The 22102-nt window shown below is 38.9% G+C and overlaps 1 long non-coding RNA gene across 1 annotated transcript in view; it reads left to right on the forward strand.

Annotated features, from left to right (window-relative positions):
* Positions 1 to 114: 114 nt before the first annotated feature.
* The window catches only part of LOC140707705 (uncharacterized), a 45391-nt gene continuing 23403 nt past the window's right edge, over positions 115 to 22102 (forward strand). The window contains exon 1 of the long non-coding RNA XR_012087889.2: positions 115 to 4577. This is a non-coding gene — a long non-coding RNA (uncharacterized LOC140707705). The remainder of the gene's footprint in view (positions 4578 to 22102) is intronic.

The following is a 22102-nucleotide window of genomic DNA, read 5'->3' on the forward strand; positions in this document are numbered from 1 at the left end:
TAAATTACAGTGTAATTAGAAGTTAATGGCCAAAATCCTCTTGCTTAGCATAGCTAAGCACACTAGAGTAGGCCCACTGAATCAAAGGGGATTTAGTGATTGATTCAAATGGGACTTATGGAGAAGTTGACTCATAAAATTCCCATAGATTCAGTGGAGCTACTCTAGATTTACTATGCTAAGCAAAGGATTTTGGCCACTGAGGGATACCTTTACTTCTTTTGCAATGGAACTGTAACTTTTATAATTATGAAGATGTTATTTCTCTAAATTGTTAAGCTGGCTTGTTTTGTGTATTCTGAGGATGGCTTAATGGTCTGGTAAGGATGTTGAGGCAACTATGAGGTGAAGAAGAGGATAATGTGTTTTGTACCATGCAGAGCACCTTATAGCTTCCCAATAGCCTTTTAAAAATCATTAGTTAGTCTATTCTATATTGGTCAGATCTCACTTGGAACATTGGATCTAGAGTCCTGGGTGTGCTGATTTAAGAATATCTGCAAGCTAAAATATATCCAGAGGAGGATGGTTTGGAAACCAAGAACTATGATGAATGGATGTGACTACGGTTAGCTTGGACATGAGAGGATTGAGAGGCAATATGGTAGCTTTCTTCGTGCATTTGAAGGCCTTTCTCATGGAAGATGGATCAAGCTTGCTTTCTGTAGTTCTAGGGGGGAAATCCTAAGTTATGGATTTAAATTAGAAAAAAAGAGGAGCTTTTAATTAAACATTAGGAAGGACATCCTAACAGTAAGAGATGTTTATTAATGCAATGAAGGTGGCAGTCCCTCTTTTTCACTTGACATTTTTGAACAGAATTCATATGGCTGATGTTTTAGCCTTGGATTTCCTCTTTTGAAGAGAATTAGTAGACTTTGATTCTGGAGATCCTTCTCAGCTCTAAAGTTCTGAGATTCTCCAATTTTATTATTACCTTTATGAGATAGGAAAATAAAAAGTTACTTTTTAACTTTAGTTATATATATTTTACTTTAGTTATTTTTTGAGTTATACTTTACTTTAGATATACTTTTACAAAACTAATTATTGAGAGCTTTCCTACAGTGGAAACTCACCCACCATGACCGTAGCTCATTGTTTGATTGGGTTTTTTTTCCTCCCTGCTTTTGTCAAAGATGCTCTTTGTTTACAAGAGGTTCTGATGGTTGCTTTCCACAATTCAGTATTGAATATATATATATAAATTGATAATTAGGTGACTGTTTTAATTATGTATTACTCTATTTTATAGTAATATAGCATTACTATATAGTAATGCAATAATTATTTATTATTATATATTTCAGTTTTACCCCATCTTTGCACTATGAATAGTGCTCAGAATTTTACAATAAATAAATAAAAAACACATTTGCTTGGCTGTAAAGCCACCAAAATAACCTTGGTGTATAAATAGGATAGTTAAAATGATTATAGTAAATATTGAGAAGTACTGTATTAGAAGCCAGTCTATTAAGATTTATTTTCACACCTTCCCAAATAATAGTGAAAGTGAGAACTAACTGCAACTTTCATAACGGTATTTAGATTTACTTCTATTTTATTTATGTAGACATTGCAAACTTCTTTAACAAACCTATAGAAAGGCAAGGTTGAATATAAATGTACATATAAACAATGTTAAAATTGCACTGAAGTTTTCATTGTTTTAAGGCTGGGCAAACCTACCAGTTTCACTTTCTCAAGCCCTCATCTTTTTCCAGTGTTGGTGCATTTAGATAAAATGTGCAGTGAACTGAATTTCTTATCCATCAATACAATCCAGATTTCTTTTTATGTACCATTTTGTGGGTTTGTGTATATACATTTGTGTGGGTAGTGTGAGAAGAAGTGCTAGGCTCTTTTTCTGAACTAGACTTCCTGAGCCACCTCAGATTTCTAGATCCAGGATATACTGATTCTTTTAAATACAATTTTGGTAAGAGTCCTGTGGATCAGTGTTTTTAAAAACAAATTCAAAAGGACTTCCACTTCTTTCAGATATTTTTATGTGGTAATATATTCATGGTGCCTTTGTAGTGTCACAACACTGGTTTGTGCCTCCACTTTTCACATATGTGGAAATGCCTACAGGTGTAGAAACTTTTCTCCATGTAAACAAGGTGCATTCATTTTTCCAATATATGAACAGCTAATAGAGAGATTTTGATGCTTCAATGAAGTTTTTCCAAATCTAATGAGAGAAAGGAGGCTTAATTCTTTCCTTGCAAAACATGGTCTTCTTAAAACAAAAACAAAAACCCAACCCTGATAATGCTCCATAGGTATCAATGGGAAGCTTCCCTCCTTCAACAAGTACCCATAGGATTGCCCAGCAATTGCCTCATTCTTCAGTGGTTTAAGGCATCTGGCTGTGGAGCCAGAGGTTGGGAGTTTGATTCCCCATTGTGGCTTCTTGACAGGAGCTGGACTTGATGATCCATAGGGTCCCATCCAGCTCTGCAGTTCTAAGATTATATTTATGGTGGTTATTAAATAAAGCCCATTACCTGCTGTCATTTACAAAATGTGCAAGATTGATACAACAGTAGGTGACATGTAGAACTGTGTGGAGTTTGACCCTCCATTTTGTTCTTGGACCATATGATCAGTCTTTCTGGGGACCCCTTTGAAATATAAAATTGCTACAAATGTGTGTTTCAAAGTTCCATTCATTATAGAGAGCCCTGAAGCTAGCAATAATTAACTTCTTTTCACAACTCAAGATGCCTAAACAAGAATATTTTCATGGATGGGAAAAAAAAATTTAAGAATACCCCTATGTGTGTGTGAGTGGAGGCCCCTCAACCTAGGTACTAGACAAATAGTTCTGTACATTATATGCCTCTTGAAATTATAATTCTTTACCTATTGTTTACTTCCCCAGGATCAAATTCTATTACAGCAAGGATATTTTTCCAGACTTTTTTTTGAGAAATGGAATGTTTGCATTCTGATTTAATTTTACTATAATAGTATCATAGCTGCACTTTCTGGTTAATAATTAGTTGAATGATTATATAGAGGAATTAGCATATTGCACATTCTTGATAAATATGCAAAGCTAGAACAAAAAAAAAATAAGTTTCTGAGTTCTATTAAAACTATTCAAAAGACAAGTATTGATACCAAACTAATATAAAGCAAGTCTTGGTATTATTGCTACAAGAATTATTTCAGTGACAACATTTTATTGGCAACTGTGAGAAAGCAGATATTGGGACAGAGCTAAGGTTGACTTCAGCTTCTTCCGCAACCCCACAAAGCATAAGGCAGGGGGAAGGCACAACTGACCTTGAGGAGAAGGAGAGCAGTGAGGAAAAGAGGGCAGAGGAAGAGTGAAGTGATGCATCAGACTAGCTCAAAACCCCATGGTGCCTTGAGGTCCTCTGCTACTTCAGCTAAACCAGGTTTGACATGGTGTGCCCTCCTCCACATCCCAGTGCCCAGCAGTTTTATTGAAGCTTGAATGTATTATGAGGAAGCCGGAGCTTGCTTTGGTTGTGCCTATGTCATGAGTGCAGCCAAAGATCCGGAACTTGAGGGGTTAACTGTAGCTGAGGAGAATGCTGAACGATTAGAAACACAAACAGGTGAATCACCCCCAGATTCTCCTCCCCCAGTAGATAGGCTTCGGGCCAAGCTTCGGGGAAGACTTATGACAAAAAGGTTAGAGGATCGCTTGAAGGCTGCCCGCAGAAACATCCAATCAACTAGACCTGAGTTCTGACAGGATGAAAAGGCTTCCAGAGGTTCAAAGACTGTTTTACTATATAAACAGCTCTCAGACGGCTGAAAATCCGTGGAAGCAACAAGTCAAACTTCTGGCTTGCATCGATGCTCCTGACTACCTTGAACCTTGTTGTCTGGACTCTTGGCTTTGGACTCTGACCCTGGACTACGTTGTGTGAGTTGGCTTTGGTATTTGGATATTGGCTCTGCATTCTCTGAATTTCTGACATAAGACTGGCTTATTGGACTCTGCTGTTGTAACCCCCGGGAACATGATAGCCTAGCACAACCCCACCAACTGCACCAGTGTCACTACTGACCCAATTGTGGTGCTGGTGTAGCAGTTTTAGTAGCAGTTTAAGATCTCTGCCAGCTGTAGAAAGACCTACAACACCAAAGAGAACAGCCAAAGGAAAGACTGGATAATGACATGAAACACTCTGGATTTAAAGAGCAAGGGATGAATCAGAAGAACTTTGACTGGACTAAGATATGAGAGGTTGGGTTGTCTGGATTGAAAAGATCTTTTGAAGTCCAGCATGTCATCTGAACATAGAGAATAAAACTCCTGTTACCTGCATTTGCTGCTCTCCTGTGTTTGTATGACCCCTTTGACATCCCCTTCCCATCAAATTTGCCGCAAGACTAGCAGCTTCTCTCTTCTCTGAATTATTGCTATTCCAGCTGATCATAATAAGAACATTATATGCCATCATAATTGAATTCAATCACTTTTCCATTTCTGTTGTGTCCACTAAAAGTCCATGGACTGTGCATGGTCAGCAGCATATAACAGAGCAATATGATGATGCATACACACATATAACACACTGGGATTACAGGTAGGGTTTTTTTAATGCCATTTAGACTGTAAGCATATGTAACTGAAGTTGCATTGTTAAGAACTACTATGACACCATCAACCACCTGTTATATTTGTGGACAGCAAATTGTGGTCCTCAAAACCAGTCCAATTCTCATAAGAGTGGTCATCATTAATCATGGGTCAAGCCAAAAAATCCAGTACAATTAATTCATAAATTTAAATATCAGGGGCTGGCAAAAGCAGGTCATCAGACAGTTGAACTCATAAGTAGTTCTGGGGAGTCCAGGTGAGGCAAAGATGGTGCTCACAGGATTTGTAGCCCTCAACATGCCTCACCTGGTCATCCAGCTGTTGCCATTCAGTTATCAACAGTCCTTAAGATGCTGATGCTGCTTTTGAGCAAATCTTCTAAGCTGACACCTTCCTCTTGGGCAAATGGGTCTCACATCTGCCAGGGTCTTCTCAGGCTTTGATGCCTCATTGTTAGAACTGACCTCAGTTATTCTCCCATGGCTTTCTCAAGGGGGTTGTTTGCTGGGCCATTATTCCTGTTCCTTAGCCCCCTCTGGCTGCAAGATATCCTCTTCCCCTTCTGAAGATAATTGATCAAGATAAGGCATGATGACAGCAAACTAATGCATTCTCTCTTTCCTCTCTCATGTGCATACCTGAAAATTGCAAGTTTCAAATTCCCAGTGAGATCAGGGGAGAGAATTTGCAACTGGCACTCATTCCACCAGTAGGATGAGCTTTGTTCCAAGGCCATTTCAATTGTTTGTGTGTTTTGTTGTAAAATGACTGTAAGCTAAATTCTATTCCATTGAAATAAATGAAACTTAGAAGTGCTTTACTATGGCTGGTTTGTGACTAGCATTCAATTTTCAAGAGGAACTAGGGGGAACAGAATGTACTAATTTAACCATTTGTAAAACCCCAAATATCCCCCTTAGCCATAGACGGACTACAACTCTCATTGTTTCATTGGTTACATTGACTATGATGGATAGGCAGAATGATGGGTTTTATATTCCAGAAATGTTCCGCAGATCACAGTTCCACAGAAGAAGAAGAAGAAAAGGGGGGGGGGAAGCCCCTATCAATCTGAAACTTTTTGATAGAACATTCTCTTTGGAGTTATATGAGCTTACTGTCCTTTGTCACAGTTTATTAAAGTTTTGTTGTCTCCCCCACCCCCCATAACAATTATTTTGCTGCATGAGGTAAAATATTATTTTTATATTTTGTTCATATTTTTCTAGGACTGATGCTAATGCATATTCAGTTTTCTTTGCTTTGTATATTTTATCTTATGTAATCCTGGTAGTCTTTATTCCCTTCATACCTAACAATCCTTGTTAACAATTAGCTTGTCCAGTGTACAGCCCGAGGAGGGAAACTTTACCCTAAATTCACAAAGATTTCTGTGGGAAATATTTTACACAAACGGACTTCATACTTTGGGTTTTCTTTATGAGCTAAGGATGCTATTCTTGGTGCTTTAAAATTTTAAACTATTTCATTTCACTACACTTAGTGTTTTTATCTATATTTGTATATTTACAAGCTCCATGTGTTGTAGAAAAATTGAGTGCTGATATTTTCTTCTTTGTTTGAATTAAGCTTCGTGTGGCCCTTTCAGCAATATTACATTCAGAAAAGTTAAACATGTGGTATCTAGTATAATGGAAACACAACTCTTTTTTTAAAAAAAATCTAACAGTCTTGGGCTAGAATCCATACATCAGATAACTTGCAGTGCTTCAACCCTAAATGATGTCATTCCATTTAGTTTAATGCCAAGATTCTGAGTGCCTGCATTGTGCACTGGTTATCTACAATGGTTCCAAGATGAACGATAAGATGGTGCTAAGAAATAAGCATGTAATGTGTATACCTGACACCACCTTGAAACACATGTCACTCCCACAGGAATTCTCATACAGTGAAAGCATAGAAGAAATAAAACATGTTAAGCTTAATTATCCCAATCCTTGCCATCTTTAAATTGCACTCCACATTGGTATGTTCAAATGGTTTTTCATTGTTGGGCTTGTTGAATCAAAGCTGTGCTTGGGAAGCAATGACATACTGAAGCCAGCCACATGGCTGAAGCACTTGGATATTCTGATGAGCAGACACTATGGCATTGTCTCCCACCTCTTTCAAGCTTTCTTTTTCTCTCTGACCTTATCTGCAATTCTCAGAGTGGCTAGATTTTCCCAGAAACAGAACATTGTTGCAGGCTATTCCTGTTCAGATGCAAAGGATGTGATGGTGTTTGGTCTCGAATAGAATTAAGAGTCATTAGTTTTATAGAAGACCAGGTCCCGGTGAAAACATAAACTGCTAGAATGTTATCTGATTATATGAATCAACCCAGTGATTGTCTCAATGAGTTACTTTCAAATTTACCACTGCACCACTGTAGATATACAAAGGGGAGGTGAAGGGAATTTTTGTTTCAAAAGGCTGGGTTGTCAAAGAAGGTAGGATGTGACTAAACAGTCATATTGGATCAGGCTGGATCAGATTAAATAGTGTCATTTGGTGCAATCCTTGCATGTGGGGTGATTTTGGGTCAGGAAACTGCACCATCAAGTGACTCAGTTTGGCACACATCCCTTTAAATGGAAAAAAAGAATAAATAACAAAACAATTTCCAGAGAGATGCTGGGTTGGGGAAGGGAGATAAACAAAGTTTGTGCATCTTACCACTGAAGAGCTTATTCTAAAACTGAAGCTGATGGCTGATCCAAATAAGTCATATAATCACTTATTGGAATAAAAAATGATGGCAGTGGTGCATATGAATAACCCATGAAAGCCTCTTGTCTCTACAATTTCCTAAATACTTCAAAATAATTTTAATCTAGGTTATAATATATCCACCAAGGTAGATGAGATGGATTTTACTGCTGAAGATCTAGTTGTCATTTCTCTGTCTTTATAGTTGTCAATTGTGCTGTTAAAAATATTTATAGGTCATGAAAGCAAATTAGCCAGGCCAGTTTGTGAGCTAGGATCCATAATATCTTTGGGAATATTTTACTTCAGATATATAATTTGCACTGGCATTCTCAGGGTCATTCACTGAAGATTAAAGTTGGCCATAGTTCACTTTTAGTTTCCCCTTTATCCAGAAAAAGCAAGCAAAGCATTGTTATGCTTCTAAACTAAAATTGACTGTATGATGGACTCCATTCTTCAAAAATCTCCAGATTTTTTTAAAAAAGTGTGCTGCTTATATACAGTACCGCCCCATAGTGCTTCAAGCCCTCTCTGGGCGGTTTACAAGTTAATTATGCAGTCTACACATTGCCCCCCCCCCCCAGCGAGCTGGGTACTCATTTTACCAACCTCGGAAGGATAGAAGGCTGAATCAAACTTGAGCCGCTACCTGGGATTGAACCCCAGGTCGTGAGCACAGTTTTGGCTGCAGTACAGCGGTTTAACCACTGTGCCACGATATTGTGCTTCTGTATCCATAATTCAAAACACCAGGAAATGGTATAATATTGCTGCAAAATACAATGCCTGTGTTGCGGCAGGAAAAAGAATGGCAAGCTTTACACAGCAAAGGGCAACCTAAATGTTGACAACATCAATGGCAACAGTCCAGATGGTCTACAGCAGTGGTCCCCAAACTTTTTAACCCTGTGGACTGGTTGGGGAAGGCGTGGCACCCCCTGTGCTCGTGCGCATGCACAAAGGAGTGCTCTCTCTCTCGCTCTCTCTCGTGGGCACGTGGGTGCTCGTAGGAGTGGGAAGGCACTCATGCGGGCAGGTTTGCACTTGCACAAATGGTGATGTGGCGTTTGTGCGCATGCGCAAAGGGGAGCGTGGCACTTGGGGCACTTGTGCACATGCACAAAGGAGTGGGGGAGCACTCACATGGGTGCAGGCAAGTGGGCACATGCACAAAGGGGTTGTGTGAGGTGGGAGTGCATGTGGGGGTGGGGAGGAGGTTTGTCTCTTCAGCCCGGTCCAGTTAAGGCCACAGACCAGCACTGAGTCGTAGACTCGCGGTTGGGGACCTCTGGTCTACAGGATACCCTCTTCTGCTCACTACTGTTTATAAAGGGACACCAAGCAAGGGAAAACCCCAGAAGCTGACTCCTTTCTTCATCAGTTAACCACTTGTCACCTAAGCATCAATCAATTGCCAGGGCTGTTTTTTAACAAGTGTGAACAGTATAGAATAGAAGATGCCCCCTCCAGTTAAATATGAGACTATGCTCTCAATGTAGGCTGCAATCCTATGCTCAGGAAGTGATGGCAAAACTATCCACAAAAGCCTTCAGGAATACATATCCACAAAAGAATTGTTTGCTTTCAGTCCTTCCTTATGAATGGGACTCCTGTGTGCTGCTGAGCAACATCCCTTCATCTTGGACTGTTTGCCAGCTGCTCATAGTCAGTAAGGGGTACAGAAATCTCCTCATATTCTAGTAGTAGGCCCTGGTTTTATATTTTGTCTTTATTTGTTTGTTTCCTTTTTTTAATTTTTCAGAGAGGGGGCTGTGTTTTTTGTGGTTTTAAAAATTTGCTATTTTTCGATGTGTGTGCTATTTTTCCGTGTGTGTGTGTGTGTGTGTGTGTGTGTGTGTGTGTGTGTGTGTGTGTGTGTGTGTGTGTGTGTGTGTGTGTGTGTGTGTGTGTGTGTGTGTGTGTGTGTGCATGGATGTTTTCCCTGTCTGACTGATTTTTTAAATTGTTATTTGGTTAATTTACTGTGTATTTATTCAGTTAAAGATATATATTTAGTGCGTTTTCTGGGACGGTTTCATGTTACTTTTATTGTTTGCTGTATTGAATCCCAGACAACTGCTTCCTTTCTATTTTTTTTTTTTAAAAAATTGCCCAGAAGGTATCTGTTCTGCTGGGTGCATGGCTGGTGTGTGGATGAGATACCTTTTGTTTTTGCGTATGTCTAATACTAAGTTTTTTTTTCTCATGTAGCATTGATGACTTTTGGAATAGATTTATTTTCTGCTGCCTTGCCATCTACTTTTTTGGAGTTATTTTTAAGGCTTCTGCAGGGCTTAATTTGGATTAGCATCAGGAAATAAGCATGAGAAGCCTGAAATTAAAGAACCACAGAGGATTTCCCTTTCATGTTATACAAAAGGAACAGTGTGTAGAAACAGGAAAATGAAAGAAAATAAACGAATTAATCTCTCTCTCTCTCTCTCTCTCTCACACACACACACACACACACACACACACACACACACACAATTGCACACACACAAAAACAAATCCTTACCTTTGTCTACATAAGCACCGTTTTCTGCTGCCCATTGTTCTTTCAGTACAGAATGGAACTGCTACATCTTAGTTGAAAAAGGCAAATTTATGAGGGGTTTCCTTTCTGGTTTTTAGATTTTAAAATGTCTATTCCATTTCCACATTTTATTCACGTCACTTATTCCTGATCTATGAGTGCAAGGGGGAGCTCTGGCTGACAAAGTATTTTAACTGCTGTCGCAAAGTGTCAAAGTAAACAGCTAGCTGGGAAGACACATTAAACACCTGTGTGAGGAGAAAGTAAGCACTACCAATTTATTTAATGTATTAATCATTAGTTGAAGCAGAAACATGGGCACTGTGAGGTCTTTATGAGCCAGGAGTTAAAGCACAGGGTGAGACAATTCTGCGCAAAGACATACAGCTCACGAACATAATGTTTGAGCAGACCGAGGGTGGCCAGATGTGTTTCAGCCCTTCTGCATCAGTGAAAGTTTCTGTGTGTGCATGAAACATCTGCTGCTTTAAGACTTTATTGAAGTTTTAAATTTACAATGATTATTTTTACTCTAATAATGCACATTTTCTTATGTTATATTTCATATAATTTGGTTTGATATATGTTATAAGATGTCAGGTCATAGAATCATAGAATAATTGAGTTGGAAGGAGGCCTATAAGGCCATTGAGTCCGACCTCATGCTCAATACAGGGTCCAAATTAAAGCAGATCTGACAGATGGTTGTCCATTTTTTTCCTGAATGCCTCTAGTGTTGGAGCGCTCACCACCTGTCAAGGTAATTGGTTCCATTGTCATACTGCTCTAACTGTTACGAAGTGTTCCCCCCCCCCCGATATTCAGCTGAAATTTGTCTTTCTGTATCTTGAGCCCATTATTACGTGTTCTGCACTCTGGCATGATCAAGAACAGATCTTGCCCCTCCTCTGTATGACAGCCTTTCATGTATTTCTGTTTAGCTTGTCATATTATGCTTTTTTGTTGTTTTATTATTTTAACTGGTTGTATGCTTGTTTAATTATGTAAACCACCCCGAGTAGTTTTCCACTAAGTTAGGTGGTCTATAATCTCTATAAATAATTTAAAAAGGAAATAAAATCAACTACTCCAGCAGTTGAGCCTAAGAATGAAGCTCCTAGCCTACACCTTCACACTTCATAGACCAGACTACTAAGTGTGAGGAGGTGAATATATGGGCATTTGTCCCACTATGGCTATCAGCTGTTTGCTCCTTTCACAATCAGACAACGTAAGTGCCAGCGCAAACCAGCCCATCCCCAGGGCATTCCTACCCATCCCTTTCTGGGTTCATGTCAGGGGCTACTTTTTTTTTGTTTTGGTTTGATTTGTTCATAATATGTGCAATTGCTCAAAACATGTGCAATTGCTGGGATGAAACCAAAGTGGAGTTTGCAGCTGTCAATTTCCCTTCTCTTTTCAGTTCTCCCAATACTGTTAAATGCCTGAAAAAGACAGCTTGGACACTTCACAATATTGCGGCATAAACATTTCTTCTGTCCCTCCATGGATCAAGGTGATCAGCTTGGGGTCAAGTGCATGCACAGAGGGCAATGTCCAGACTCCTTATAGGTTGTGCCACTACACTGCTGCAGGTGGTGGCAGTGTGGCAGTGGCATGATGGCAGCAGGTGTGCAGCAGCGACAGAGGTGGTGTGGCCTTCAAGGAATCGAAGCACTGCCTTCTGCACGTGTACCACATCCTAGCTGATTAGGACAATCAGCTCAGGGTCAGGCACCTGTGCAGAACACAAGACTCTTTGCCCAGACTCCTTGCAGGTCACACCATCACCAGTGGGATGATGATGACAATGGCAGAGGAGGAGGACCAGTTGGCGGGACCAGGTAGGGAGGTGATGGGGGCAGCAGAAGGAGGGCTGGGGAAGCATCCATTTTGCCAAAGCAAAACAAAGCGCTGAGCAGAAAAAAAGTTCAGTGCTTCTTTTCATGTCAGTGAAATGGGTTGCACAAACCAAGCCACGAACCAAACCACGAACCAACTTGGTTCATGTTTTTTTTCCTGGTTTGTGGTTGAGTTCATGCATATCTCTAGTGACAACCCTAATCCTAAAACAGGAAGCTTTCATAAGGTACCCTCTCTTACTATACTTTCAGAAATCAATGAGCTATCCAGGAAAAATTTAATCTGCATAGTAAATAACTCTGTGCTCCTAACAAAACATGAACACATTAAAAAAGTAATTTATCTCTACATCTCATATAAAATTGCAAAATTGCTCATTTAAGAAAGGGAAAAGAACAGAGCAAGAGGTACAGGCTGATCTTCTGTGACAGTTTCAGATAATTTCTAGCAGAGAGAGATAACCATACAACAATGAACTGAGCAGTTATAATTCATCATGCATGCATCCTGCAGCATTTTCAGTTCTTTGGTCTAGGTGGAATAAAGCAAAGACTGTGATAAAACAGGAGTGTTATTCCCAGAATGAACACATTGATCATGGCCAATGAATAATGAATGCATCCAAAACTTTTGCTTGGCCTCCATGTTTGTTTATGAAGATTAATAGGCTGACTTCCTCAGTTATTTTCATCACATAAGATTCCATATATCAGGGAGCTAGGATGCCTTATTAAAATGCAAATATTTTAGTTTCTGCTTTTTTCAATCATGTCTTGCTTGCACTATCAAGATAGTGAAGAGCATTTCACATGGACAAGGATGTCATGAAAGTCAGAGTACAGAAAGTATACCTTAATAACATATTTAAAGTATTTTGGGCCGTGTCTGAAAGAACGAAGCATGTGTGGAAATCAAATGTTGTGATGGAGTGGAAGATAAGTGTGTAGCCTTCAGGCCCCATAGTGCAAGCAAAGCACCTTGTGACTATAATTGCCAGGTCTTGGGGTGAGTGACTGAGGGAAGCATAACAATTTCACTCAGTCTCCAAATAGAGAGATAAATCTCAGGGCAAGCAAGATAAATTCAAATAGGTTTCTTTGTATGTGAGGCAGCTGTAAAGCACAAGCACCCATCAGCTCCCCATATCCAAATGGAAACAGCTCTCTGATTCAATATGAAGATGCTGTATCTTGTTTCCCTGAAAATAAGACCTAACCTGAAAATAAGCCCCAGTATGGTTTTTTAGGATGCTCATAATATAAGCCCTACCCCAAAAATAAGACCCAGTTAAATGAAACCCCACCCTCCACCATTGTGCAGCAGCAACAACAAGATGACATTATTGTATTTAAATAAATGTAGATTGTTGTACACAGAAAAAAAATAAAACATCTCCTGAAAATAAGCCCCAGTGTAATTTTTGGAGCAAAAATTAATATAGGACCCTGTCTTATTTTCAGGGAAACACGGGAAGTGTATTGCACTCATAGTATTTGTTTAGTCCTGCCTGGCCATTTATGTCTCCTGAGGAGGACTTTGGTTGTTATATAATTGGCTAGTTGGTTCATGTGTATGTACTCCAACTGTTAATGAAGTTGCAGCAATGAGGAGATATTTCTCAGTCAAATGGCAGAAAATACAGTTCAGTCCATGTACGATGGTCCTACACAAAAGTTACTGCAAACATTATCCATGTACTGCAAACATTCTCCCACCTCAGTGTGTGGTCTTGGTAACTATGTCATTTATCTTCACCGACTAACCCAACACCAGAGGCTCTGTAGTTTCTGAGACATTCCTCAAAGCTGCTGATGTCAAGTTGGTGATTCTCTACATGATTCATACCATCCAATCCATACATCATGAGGAAGCCACCATATGGAATAGAAATGATTTCAGCTGGTCTCCACATGTCTGGCATAACATGCAGCAATTTCAGATGGCCAGAATTTGCCTTGGATCAATTTAAGCATTTATTGATGGGGGCTGTTTCTCCGAATGGTATTCTTTATAGGTTTTTTTTTAAACACACACACCAAACTGTGCATTAGTGTAGTTTTGAGCAGATGTGATTGATTATTCTAGAAAACTCTCAAGTGAACTTTACAGCTTCATGGCACCCATTTTCCCATTAGATATATGTCTGTTGCTGCTGGAAATGAATAAAAATTAAACAGATTTAGGTAGAAAGTCCTTGTATTGGCCAGATATTGGTCTATATTTGAGAGTACCTATTTGCATAATCAATGACTGTTCAGTTTATTGTTACGGGCCTTAGACCAATCATACAGCAAAAATAAACCTTTGCAAATTTCCAAAATTCCAAATTTATAACAACATGCAACATGCAACATTAAAAGACAATTTAAAATCTAATATCTAATTACCATATAATTTCCGAGTTCTGAGTATCACCATACAGAAACTGGCTACTGGGTATGTGATATTGGGGTCTATAACAGAAAGAAGAAGCTCAAGTCTGCAAACAAGAGATGTAATAGGGAGAAGTGATGTGATGCACAGCTCTCTAAAGGGATGCTTTAAAGAGTGATTTATGCAGAATCTACTAAGTCTTATTTTATCATTTTGTAGGCCACTGCACTCTCCTCTAGTGCTGCCCTATGTAATTTAGACCCACCCACTGCAGCTACTTTGCAACTCTGCTTTCATAATTTCTTATTATGCAAATGAGGTGACAGCCACAAAAAAATTAGATACTTCCAATCAGAACCACTACAAAAACAATTCTTGAAACAGCCTCTTAGATGGCAAGAAGTTAGCTTGTCCAGAAGATTGTTAGATAATATCCACAAAATCTGATAAATTAGTAGGCAATTCCTCAAGATTTGTCAAAGCAAATGTTTCTATTAAATTTACAAATGCTAAGCTATAGAAGCAATAATGACTGCTTTATGGGAAACCAAAGTCCAGAACACTTTAGGAAACTTCTTTCTTTGAGTAGTTACCGAGTTCAGTCAGATGAGATTCATGCAGTATGAGAAAAAGATGTACACCATGACACAGCATCCTTGGGAGACAATGATTATGCCATTGTACATTCTGTATATATACATATTCAAGCACATTTAAAAGATACATAAGACCTCATGCTCATTTCACTCTGATAGTACTCTTCTCAAGGGGAACAAGCATAAAGGGAAAGGGAAGCCAGATGGTGCCAAAACAAGCAGAGAAATCAGCAGGAGTATATCGGATACGTTGCAGTTGTGGTCAAGTATACATTGGAACCACAAAACAAAGCATCCACACCAGAATCAAAGAATATGAGAGACACTGCAGACTAAAACAACCAGAAAAATCTGCAGTAGCTGAACACGCCCTAAAACAAGCTGGACATGAAATTCTATTTCAAAATACTGAAATACTGGACAACACCAGTAATCGGTACGTCAGACTGCACAGGGAAGCCATTGAAATCCACAAGCACCAGCAGAACTTCAACAAAAAAGAGGAAAGCTTGAAACTCAACAAAACTTGGCTTCCAGCTCTGAAAAATACAGCATGCAAAAGGTCAATGAATTCTACCCAGCCACAAGGACAGGGGATCACTACACACAAAAGACCAGCTAATGACACCCATCAATCACAGTGACAGATAATCTCTTCTCCTTATCATAACAATACACCTGCAACAAGACACACTAATCACCCATCTCCTGAATAGGACAAAAGCCTACCTCACAGCCATAAATACTCCACTCCCAAGCAAACTACACCAGAGCACAGAGTGCTGTCCTCTGAAGATGCCGGTCACAGAGACTGTCGAAACGTTAGGAAGAACAACCTTCAGAACGCAGCCTAAGAGCCCGAAAAACCCACAAGAACCACAAAATAAGTTCTGTCTGTGTGCCTCTGTATGAGGAATGCATATCCTCATTTGTCCCAACCTTATACACAAAGTTGAAGTACCAACCAATTACACTCCACACCCAAAGGAGGGCAGAGTGTTTTGTGGAATCTCAATAAGAGAACTTCTTTTTTGCACAAGCCAAGCAAATTGTGCAAAAAGATAATAATAATATGATAATCTTGGAACTGCAGGGCTAGAAGGGACCCTATGGACCAGTGCCTGTGAAGGAGGCACAATGGGGAATTGAACTCCCAATCTGTGGCTCTGCAGTCAGATACCTAAACTACTGAGTTATCCAGCAGCTCATGATGGCTACTGTTTTGTTGCATGGATTTTTATGGATTAGAGACATAGGAAGAGTTCCTTGTACAATGTTGAAACAATCCTCTAATTATTCTGTGCTTGATGTATTTATACTTTGCTTCTCAAAGGAAAGGACACTAGGTTTGCAAAGTGTTTGTGGGCATATTAGGGCACTTGTTAAGATAACATAGGACTCCTTGACTTGCTGTTGCCTGGCAAATGGAGCTTGGAGAGTCTATCTCTTGGTGCCTCATCAAGACAGTCTAAATGAGTGAAAATGAAGAATTTTAAGAGTGTTTTTTACATTGCTGATTTGTATTGACTGGATAAGCCAAGCATGGAAGGAGGCGGAAACCAGGTTGTGTTCTTGTTCAGAAACAACTTGCTCTCTCAAATGGCACACTGAAAAAAGTCGGTTATGACAGACACCATGCTGTGCCATGAATTTAATGTAAATTGCTAGGCATGTTTTAGAGTGGGCTAAATAAGCTTTGGATACTCAGTGTGGTGTAGCAGATAGAGTGAGGGAGGCTTGGGTTTGAATCTCTACTCAGCCAAGGAAGCTCGCTGGGAGAGCATAACTAGTAAAACCACTCCTTAAATACTCTATTTACCTTGAAATCCTTATCAAGATTGCTATAAATCAATTCGAACCTGATGACATATGAGAACAAAGATATCTTGGGAGTGATACAAGCTGATAATTGAATTCTAAGTTACCATGACATCCTTGTCCACTCATGGAAGATTGTCTAAATGCTACATAGAATCATATCTATACATAGAATCATGTATCATGGGTAACGAAACAAAGGCAGAAGGGATCTAAAGGTCTTTTAGTTCAATATCCTACTTATGCAGCCATCTATCCATCAGTTTTATGGAGTTCAGTCTATTCAATGAGAAAACCCATCCATGTAAGTTTTGGAGAACATAGCTTTGGAGGTCTTTGGCCCTAGCTCTCTGGTGGTGACCACAAACTGATTATAAATGTGTTTTCTTACCCTCTCAGATTTATGGTTTATTGACATTAAAAGGAAAATACAAAATAATAAAATAATAAAAATTAAAAAGGGATGACTTCATATAGATTATTTTTCCTAAGCTCCAGAGGAAGGGTGGAACACAAATATGATAAAAACTGAAGTAAAAAATGAAGGATATTAATGTGGATATGTGCTGAAACTATCAATAAAAAGTGGAGGTTATTGATATTCACTTTAAAGTCATGTGGAGTGGGCTCCCTCCTTGATTTCCTTTCTGGTTACACCCTTGATTCTAACTAGCAAAACAGCTTTTTAAAAAACATTCCAACAATAACAGTAATCCTTGTGGATGATTAAGAATAGGAAATTCTAGTGCGCAAATGAATGTGAGTACCAAAATAAATGGCTCCACTCATTAGCTGACACCTTATACACTTCCTCTATTTAATTATTGTCAGGAAGCATTTTGTGTCAGGATAAAGGTGGAAAAGGCTGATTTCATTTTAGACTACTAGCCATGTTTTAAAATAAATTGGAGGAGAAAAATTAAACACCAGGTTGTTGAAGTTCACTTGGGCTTTCGGCAGGAATGGTTGCATCTGGCTAAAGCATTTTTGTCCCTCAGTTTGACTGAATTAGATATGACACTAAGTAGACTGCACTCTAGGAAACTTCATTTTCAATGATGCTGCTTTTGTGATCAATGACCTTTAAATAGACCCTTAAAATTAATCGGTAGGGAATTTGAAATTTCAAATATTTTTGTAGGCTGATAACTTTGCTCTCAAATGGTCTGGGTAAGTCCTTAATTATGTGATCCTGTTTCTGTTGAAGTCAAGGATTCAACTTCTATTGACCCCACACTAGAATGAAAACATGACACCAGATATTGCATATTAACAGCCACACTTCTTTTTAACAATAGGATTGGCCAGGAGTAAATACGAACTGAACTGAGTGAATGTGTGGGCAACAGAATGAGACAAGGCAGAAAGGATGGACATCCAGCTGCCTTCTCTTCAGAGCTCAGAACATTACATTTAAAAGGAACTTGATGTAATGAAATAATGAACATTACTCATTACGTCTTGACAGCCAGGTTGCAGCTATAATTACTACTGCTCTAACTGTGCAAGTAATTAATTATATAATGGCCAGTACCCTGTTGGGGATTTATGCAGGTGTAAGTCAAATTACATAGCTCATGGCAGCAAGTTGCCAGCAGCTATCAGGCTGCCAGTCACATTATAAGACACATGTCTGATTGTGTAGCACACATGCACCTTATGCTGTGATCAGTGTCTTATTTGTTAGTGACATGTCACTGCAGTAAGTTAAGAAATGTAACCTATATATGCACAAATTGCATATACCCAGTGTGGTGTAGTGGATAGAGTGACAGACTCAAGAGTCCTGGGTTCAAATCCCTGCTTAGTCATGGAGACACACTGGGGGTGAAGCCATTCCTTAAATTACCTTGAAAGTACTTTGAGGATCCCTATGAGTAAATTTCAACTTGACAACATATAACAATGACACAGTGCATAATCTACCTACAGGGTTCTTGCCATGATATTGTATTGTTGTCAAAAGTCTTGGAAAATCAGGTTTTTTAAAAATGGATGGTAGTGCCTCACTGTTTTAAACATGTTTTTGGTGTTACTTTTGTTTCCTGCCTTTTACTGTGGTATTTGTTTGATCCTTTTTAGTATTTCGAGACTTACTGTTTTTTAACTTTAAATATTGTCTTTTAATGATGTAAGCTGCCTTGGGTCCTTCTTAAGGAGAAAAGCAGAGTGAAAATACTTTAAACAAACAAACAAACAAACTAATAGAGGAAAATGCTTTGTGGTTCCTTCTACTGGCCAATTCCGATATTGTGCCTTGGAAATATTTTAAAAATACAAAACTAAAGAATACCTGTGCCACTTAGGATTGATAAATGCATGGTATAAAACCTGAAAATACATCTAAAATGCTTTTAAGTGCCCTTTAAAAGTAACTTTTGAAAGTCACTGAATCTGACTTATTACCTTTAAGTAATATGGCATATTACCCCCAAAGAAACTAAGTGCTATCATGTGCTATCATGGCAATTCTGACTTATGGTGACCCTTTTCAGGGTTTCCCAAACAGAGAGCACTCAGGAGTGGTTTACTATTCCCTTCTTCAGGGAGTGCCTTGGGGCTGTGGAGTTTGCCCAGGGCCATACAGGCTGGCTGTACTTACAGGAGGCACAATGGGGAATTGCATTCCCAATCTCTGACTCCTCAGCCAGATGCCTAAACCACAGAGCAGATAAACTATATTACCTGTAACTACATATTTTCAAGACGTCCTCCTACTTGGCAAAACCGCCCTAGCTCCCATCACATCCTAGTGCTTCCTTTAGTTACTTGCAGCTGCAACAATCAAAACTAACATCTAGATAGAGCAACATATATCATTGAATGTATGGGAGTTCATGCTATGTGAGAAGATTGTACAAATCTTCTGGTACAACAAGAACAACAACCAGTAAATGCTCCTGAATATTTCATGTAGAATAAATCCAAGGATGGATGTAGACTTTGCCCAAGAATACTATGATGCAAAATGTCTCTTCAACCCATTTCCAGTGCTATATTACTTTAATAAATTTGTAGTTGTTTTCTTATACTATAAGATATGCCCTTTAAGACAATTAAGAGGTGAAATGCAAATATGAAATATATGCAGAAATTAATCTATAATTAGGAAATATGTCACTACTTTATAAATCATATTTGTTCCTGTTAAAGGAAAAAACAAGACTCATTGACAGGGGCATTTTGACCCTGTTTATGCTTCATTTGCTGTTTACTAATTGTCTCTTTCAATATATCTCTTTAAATAGTGTGACATTTGCTCAATTATCTAAACATGAAGCAAAAGACTTGATCAAAGGTACTGTAATGAAACACATCAGTAGGAAGAGATATTAAAAGGCCATTTGGAAGAAGGAGGAAGTGATTAATTATCATCATCATAATGAAAACCTTCAGAAGCTAAGCACAGGAGACATAACAAGCTGACAAGATCCCTGTATAGATTTCCTATGTAAAGTAGCCATGAGGCACAAAAAGAGGGTTCCTGACTTAGGATAATTATAGAAGAAGTAAAGCCCTGCTTGGGGGGATAATGAAAAAAGAAAAGAAAAGAAAACAACCTCCACAAATTGGTCTGTTTCATGGATTATTTCATGGTGCTTTGGGGAAACTGCCCAGCTGGCGAAAAAGCACTTTCCTAGGTGGACCTGCTTTGGCGGGCTATAACTCAGATGCCCCAAATACAATCTTTACCAAATTTGGAAGAGGTGGGGAGAAGAATCACAAGAAGACTCTCGACGAGATGTGCTTATCTAACCCACACGGGGGCTGTTCTACCACTCCTGGAAATCCTGAATCACATGAAACACAAAGCAGTTCATTTCATCAGAAAGTTTGCTCATCTCTACTACATCTGAATACTCTTTATCTAGAAAATGCTGACAAGATTACCATAAATAAGAACAGACTTGACAGCACACAGTTCTTTATTATGGCTTGTGTTGAAATCAGTGGGACTAGAACATAACTCAATCTGGATCCAACCTAGTATTTTAAATTTTAGATTTTAACTGAGTTGCACATAATATCTAAATTAGATAGTGAATTAAACAGTGAAAACACACATTAAATTATAGTGTTAAAAACAGATAAATACTGTACCTATTCATTGGTTTCCAGCTGGATACCCCAATAACTTGAAGCACTTGGTTACTGAGGTAGGGGTCAGAATCAGGAAACATGGGTTCAAATCTCTGCCCAGCCATGGAAACTCACTGAAGGAACAGCAGCACAGGTAAAACCACTCCTTAAATATCTCACTTACCTTGAAATCCCTATTACAGTCATATGTCAGTTCCAACTTGACGGTGCGTAACACAACCAGTGTTTGAAGCACATAGTACATTAATAAGTCAGAAGAGGAAGTAAAGTGCTACATTCAAATTAACATAAAAATGCAGAATTTTAACAGTCCAGAAAGCAAAAATGGTTAATTGAGGACTTTGGAGCATTAGATTCTTTTTCAGTCAAGTTAACAATTGTATCAGATGTTATTTAGGGTGCCTTCCTACTGCTGCAAAACATAAACATCTTATCCAGATTTGATAGCCATTTAGAGAGGGAAATGCTGAACATAAACTTCTGCAGAGTTTCCTCATTCGTTACCCTGAAGCTCACGCAGGGGTAGATGACACCTGGCTGGTAGGCTCATGGCTGATTCCCTCATCAATTCCCTCATCCCTTTTTCCACCAAGTACCCTGCTTCTGCTGGACAGAAGCAGTATGTTACCTTTTTATTGGGAAAAAAGGCACAAGTACCATATGTGCTTTATTTACAATCAGATTTACATTCCTGGTTACCTCCTCAAAGTGCTGATCTGTTATTTATAGCTACAGGATGAGTATGAATCATTTTAAAGGAGGGCAAAATGCCTTTTAAATGGAAAATGTAATGCTTTTCTTGATGGGTCAGAAAACTACAGGGAGGTTTGGGGAGTGGTGGTAGGATGTGTGTGCTCCTCCAATGGTACTGGGAGGTTGCTCCAGTCCAGACATTGCTTATTCTGGCTCTCAGCAAGATTGTAAGAGGAATGAGGAAGGCCCAGTGCTTAACTGGCTCCATATGAGGCATGTTTAAGGTGAGAACAAGATCACTATCATTTGTCAGATGACAATTTTGGACAAACATGTTGGCTGTAGAAGTAGAATCACATCCACTGGCCCTATCATTGACTTCCATGCATTGATGCAAAGATCTAAATCCAGAAGCTGTAAATTCAGCTTGCATTGAACCCTGGAATAAGTGATATGTGGTGCATATATGAAGCTTGTACAGCTTACATGCATGTAGGCTCTGTTCAGGGCTCCAGATCATCAGTAATCATCAAATATATTTTGCAAAATCACTGAGATATCTTGTATTTGGCATCTTCTTAAAGCCATAAATCATTCTGTTTGAGAAATTTGAAAAGCTGTCACCTGGCTAAGGTATGAGAGCATATACCAAGAGAATTACATCTTCTCCAAAATTAGAAAATCTCACGTTTAACCGGTTCTTACATAAGTGAAGATAGATGAAGCTGTGTGGATATCAGGGGATATTAAGTATGACAAAGAAAATTAGAGATGTTAAAGAAAGAAGAAGGATTTTACAAGATGTTGTGGAGC

Source organism: Pogona vitticeps, chromosome 5 (assembly GCF_051106095.1).
Source record: "Pogona vitticeps strain Pit_001003342236 chromosome 5, PviZW2.1, whole genome shotgun sequence".
Classification (NCBI taxonomy): Eukaryota; Metazoa; Chordata; class Lepidosauria; order Squamata; family Agamidae; genus Pogona; species Pogona vitticeps.